We start from the raw sequence: 6,000 nt of genomic DNA, 5'->3' as shown, positions 1-6,000 counted from the left end.
AAATGGTCCGTCTCCTGTGAGTCCACATTTTCGAATCCGACGCGAAACTGATAGTTAATTGTAACGTTCAGGGCCTCCTAATGACGATGGAACACTCAAATTGCGTCGCGATTGAATTCATCGTCCTCCAGCCGATTAGTCTCCAAGGGTCCATTGTTGCCTCGGTCTCCTTTTGGACGTCCTCCCGTGAGTCTAGATTTTCGAAACCGTCGCATAACAGATAGTTAATTGTAACGTTCAGGGCCTCCTAATGACGGTGGAACACTCAAATTGCGTCGAGATTCAATTCATCGTCCTCCAGCCGACTTGTCACCAAGGGGATATTGCTGCCTCGGGCACCTTATGGTCGTTCTCCTGTGACTCTAGATTTACGAATCCGACGGAAAACAGTTAATTGCAACGTTCACGACCTCCTAATGACGATGGAACACTCAAATTGCGTCGAGATTCAATACATCGTCCTCCAGCCGACTTGTCTCCAAGGGTCTATTGCTGCCTCTGGCACCTTATGGTCGTTCTCCTGTGAGTCTAGATTTTCGAATCCGACGCAAAACTGATAGTTAATTATAACGTTCATGAACGCCTATTGACGAAGGAACTCTCAAATTGTGTCGGGATTCAATACATCGTCCTCCAGCCGACTGGTCTCCAAGGGTCTATTGTTGCCTCGGGCGCCTTTTGGTCGTTTTCCTGTGAGTCTAGATTATGGAATCCGATGCAAAACTGATAGTTAATTGTAACGTTCAGGGCCTCCAAATGACGATGGAACACTCAAATTGCGTCGAGATTCAATACATCGTCCTCCAGCCGATTTGTCCCCAAGTGTCTATTGCTGCCTGTGGCAAGTAATGGTCGTTCTCCTGTGAGTCTAGATCTTCGAATCCGTCGCAAAAATGATAGTTAATTGTAACGTTCAGGGCCTCCTAATGACGATGGAACACTCAATTTTCGTCGAGATTCAATACATCGTCCTCCAGACGATTTGTTTCGAATGGTCTATTGCTGCCTCGGGCACAAGACTTAAGTGGTCATTGTGCCTTTTGTATTTAATTCCGATGCAATTTCTGTGCTGCATCGTCAATAAGAAGGTCCAAGTGATACAGTAAACCTGAACTGAAGCATCGGAATCTCTAACTAGTGTCCCCGGAAGGTTCAAATCATAGACAGTCAGAAGAGTCAGTCTTCCTGTACTTAAGTCGGCATTGTGGCTTTTCTATTTAATTCCGATGCAATTTCTGTGTTTCATCTTCAGGTTTACTGTATCCCTTGGACCTTCTTATTGACGACGAAACACAGAAATTGCATCGGAATTAAATAGAATAGGCACAATGCTGACTTAAGTACAACAAAAAGACTCTTCTTAACATCTAAGTTTTGATCCATTCCGGTGACACTAGTTATAGATTCCGATGCTTCACTTCAGATTTACTGTATCCAGCTGACCTTCTTCTTGACGATGAAACACAGAAATTGCATCGGAATTAAATACACAAGGCACAATGCCGACCTAAGTACAAGAAGACTGAATCTTCTCACTGTCTATGTTTTGAACCATTCTAGTGACAATAGTTATAGATTCCGATGCTTCACTTCTGTTTTACTGTATCGCTCTCACCTTCTTATTGACGATGAAACACAGAAATTGCATCGGAATTAAATACAAAAGGCACAATGCCGACTCAAGTACAAGAAGACTGACTCTTCTTATTGTCAATGTTTTGAACTATTCCTGTGACACTAGTTATAGATTCCGATGCTTCACGTCAGGTTTACTGTATCCCTCGGACCGTCGTATTGACGATGAAACACAGAAATTGCATCGGAATTAAATACAAAAGGCACAATGCAGACTCAAGTACAAGAAGACTGGCTCTTCTTACTGTCTATGTTTTGAACCTTTCCTGTGGGACCAGTTTAGATTCCGATGCTTCACTTCAGGTTTACTTTATCCCTAGGATCTTCTCATTGACGACGAAACACAGAAATTGCATCGGAATTAAATAGAAAAAGCACAATGCCGACTTAAGTACAAGAAAACAGACTCTTCTTAATATCTATGTTTTGAACCATTCCTGTGACACTAGTTATAGATTCCGATGCATCACTTCAGGTTTACTGTATCATTCTGACCTTCATATTGACGATGAAACACAGAAAATGCATCGGAATTATATACAAAAGCCACAATGCCGACTTAAGTACTAGAAGGCTGACTCTTCTTACTGTCTATGTTTTGAACCATTCCTGTGACACTTGTTATAGATTCCGATGCTTCACTTCAGGTTTACTGTAGCCCTCTGACCGGCGTATTGACGATGAAACACAGAAATTGCATCGGAATTAAATACAAAAGGCAAAATGCCGAATTAAGTACAAGAAGACTGACTCTTCTTACTGTCTATGTTTTGAACCATTCCTGTGACACTATTTATAGATTCCGATGCTTCACTTCTGTTTTAGTGTATCCCTCTGACCTTCTTATTCATGATGAAACACAGAAATAGCATCGGAATTAAATACAAAAGGCACAATGCCGACTCAAGTACAAGAAGACTGACTCTTGTTACTGTCTATATTTTGAACCATTCCTGTGACACTAGTTATAGATTTCGATGCTTCACTTCAGTTTTACTGTATCCCTCTGACAATGTTATTGACGATGAAACACAGAAATTGCATCGGAATTAAATACAAAAGGCACAATGCCGACTCAAGTACAAGAATACTGGCTCTTCTGACTGTCTATGTTTTGTACCTTTCCTGTGAGACCGGTATTAGATTCCGATGCTTCACTTCAGGTTTACTGTATCCCTTGGACCTTCTTATTGACGACGAAACACAGAAATTGCATCGGAACTAAATAGAAAAAGCACAATGCCGACATAAGTACAAAAAAACAGACTCTTTTTAATATCTATGTTTTGAACCATTCCTGTGACACTAGTAATAGATTTCGGTGCATCACTTCATGTTACTGTATCAATGTGACCTTCTTATTGACGATGAAACACAGAAATTGTATCGGAATTAACTACAAAAGGCACAATGCCGACATAAGTACAAGAAGACTGACTCTTCTTACTGTCTATGTTTTGAACCATTCCTGTGACACTAGTTATAGTTTCCGAAGCTTCACTTCAGGTTTACTATATCCCTCTGACCTTCTTATTGACGATGAAACACAGAAAGTGCATCGGAATTTAATACAAAAGGCACAATGCCGACTCAAGTACAAGAAGACTGATTCTTCTTTCTGCCTATGATTTGAATCATTCCTGTGACACTAGTTATAGATTCCGATGCTTCACTTCAGGTTTACTGTATCCCTCTGACCGTCGTATTGACGATGAAACACAGAAATTGCATCGGAATTAAATACAAAAGGCACAATGCCGACTCAAGTACACGAAGACTGGCTCTTCTTACTGTCTATGTTTTGAACCTTTCCTGTGAGAGTGGTTTTAGATTTCGATGATTCACTTCAGGTTTACTGTATCCCTTGCACCGTCTTATTGACGACGGAACACAGAAATTGCAACGGAATTATATAGAAAAGGCACAATGCCGACTTAAGAACAAGAAAACAGACTCTTCTTAATATCTATTTTTTTAACCATTCCTGTGACACTAGTTATTGATTCCGATGCTTCACTTCAGATTCACTGTATCCCTCTGACCTTCTTATTGACGATGAAACACAGAAAATGGATCGGAATTAAATACAAAAGGCACAATGCCGACTTCAGTAGTAGAAGACTGACTCTTCCTACTGTCTATGTTTTGAACCATTCCTGTGACACTAGTTATAGATTCCGATGCTTCACTTCAGGTTTACTGTATCCCTCTGACCGTCTTATTGACAATGAAACACAGAAATTGCTTCGGAATTAAATACAAAAGGCACAATGCCAGCTCAGGTCCAAGAAATCAGGCTTAACTTACTGTCTATGTTTTGAACCTTTCCTGTGAGACCGGTTTTAGATTCCGATGCTTCACTTCAGGTTTACTGTATCCCTTGGACCTTCTTACTGACGACGAAACACAGAAATTGCATCGGAATTAAATAGAAAAGGCACAATGCTGACTTAAGTACAAGAAAAAAGCTCTTCTTAACATCTATGCTTTGAACCACTCTTGTGACACTAGTTATATATTCCGATGCGTCACTTTAGGTTTACTGTATCCAGGTGACCTTAATGACGATATAACACAGAAATAGCATCGGAATTAAATACAAAGGGCACAATGCCGACCTAAGTACAAGAAGACTGAATCTTCTTACTGTCTATGTTTTGATCCATTCCTGTGACTATAGTTATAGATTCCGATGCTTCACTTCAGTTTTACTGTATCCCTCTAACCGTCGTATTGACGATGAAACACAGAAATTACATCGGAATTAAATACAAAAGTTACAATGCCGACTCAAGTACAATAAGACTGGCTATACTTCCTGTCTATGTTTTGAACCATTCCTGTGATACTAGTTATAGATTCCGATGCTTCACTTCAGGTTTACTGAATCCAGCTGACCTTCTTAATGACGATGAAACACAGAAATTGACTCGAAATTAAATACAAAGGGCACAATGCCGACTTAAGTACAAGAAAACTGACTCTTCTTACTGGCTATGTTTGAACCATTCCTGTGATACTGGTTATAGAATCGGATGCTTCACTTCGGGTTTACTGAATCCCTCTGACCTCCTTATTGACGATGAAACACAGAAATTGCACCGGAATTAAATACAAAAGGCACAAAGCCGACTCAAGTACAAGAAGTCTGTCTCTTCCTACATTCTATGTTTTGAACCATTCCTGTGACACTAGTTATAGATTCCTATGCTTCACGTCAGGTTTACTGTATCCTTCTGACCTTCTTATTGACGATGAAACACAGAAATTGCATCTTAATTAAATACAAAAGGCACAATGCCGACTTAAGTACAAGATGACTGACTCTTCTTTCTGTCTATGTTTTGAACCATTCCTGTGACACTAGTTATAGATTCCGATGCTTCACGTCAAGTTTACTGTATCCCTCTGACTGTCGTATGGACGATGAAACACAGAAATTTCATCGGAATTAAATACAAAATGTTCAATGCCCTACTCAAGTGCAAGAAGACTGGCTCTTCTTACTGTTTATGTTTTGAACCATTCCCGTGACACTAGTTATAGATTCCGATGCTTCACTTCAGTTTTACTGTATCCCTCCGACCTTCTTATTGACGATGAAACACAGAAATTGCATCGGAATTAAATACAAAAGGCACAATGCCGACTTAAGTACAAAAAGACTGACTCTACTTACTCTCTATGATTTGAACCATTCCTGTGTCAATAGTCATAGATTCCGATGCATCACTTCAGGTTTACTGTATCCCTCTGACCTTATTGACGATGAAACACATAAATTGCTTCGGAATTAAATACAAAAGGCACAATGCCGACTCATGTACAAGAAGTCTGGCTCTTCTTACTGCCTATGTTTTGAACCTTACCTGTGAGACCGGTGTTGGATTCCGATGCTTCGCTTCAGGTTTACTCTATCCCTTGGACCTTCTTATTGACGACGAAACACAGAAATTGCATCGGAATTAAATTGAGAAAACACAATGCCGACTTAAGTACAAGAAAACAGACTCTTCTTAATATCTATGTTTTGAACCATTCCTGTGACACTAGTTATAGATTCCGATGCTTCACTTCAGGTTTACTGTATCACTCTGACCTTCTTATTGACGATGAAACACAGAAATTGCATTGGAATTAAATACAAAAGGCACAATGCCGACTTAAGTACAATAAAACTGACTCTTCTTACTGTTTATGATTTGAACCATACCTGTGACACTTGTTATAGATTCCGATGCATCTCTTCAGGTTTACTGTATCCCTGTGACCCTCCTATTGACGATGAAACACAGATATTGCATCGGAATTAAATACAAAAGGCACAATGCCGACTCAAGTACAAGAAGACTGACTCTTCTTATT

Source organism: Schistocerca serialis, chromosome 3 (assembly GCF_023864345.2).
Source record: "Schistocerca serialis cubense isolate TAMUIC-IGC-003099 chromosome 3, iqSchSeri2.2, whole genome shotgun sequence".
NCBI lineage: Eukaryota > Metazoa > Arthropoda > Insecta > Orthoptera > Acrididae > Schistocerca > Schistocerca serialis.
The sequence above is the reverse complement of the archived record's forward strand: the minus strand, read 5'-3'. Positions refer to the sequence as shown.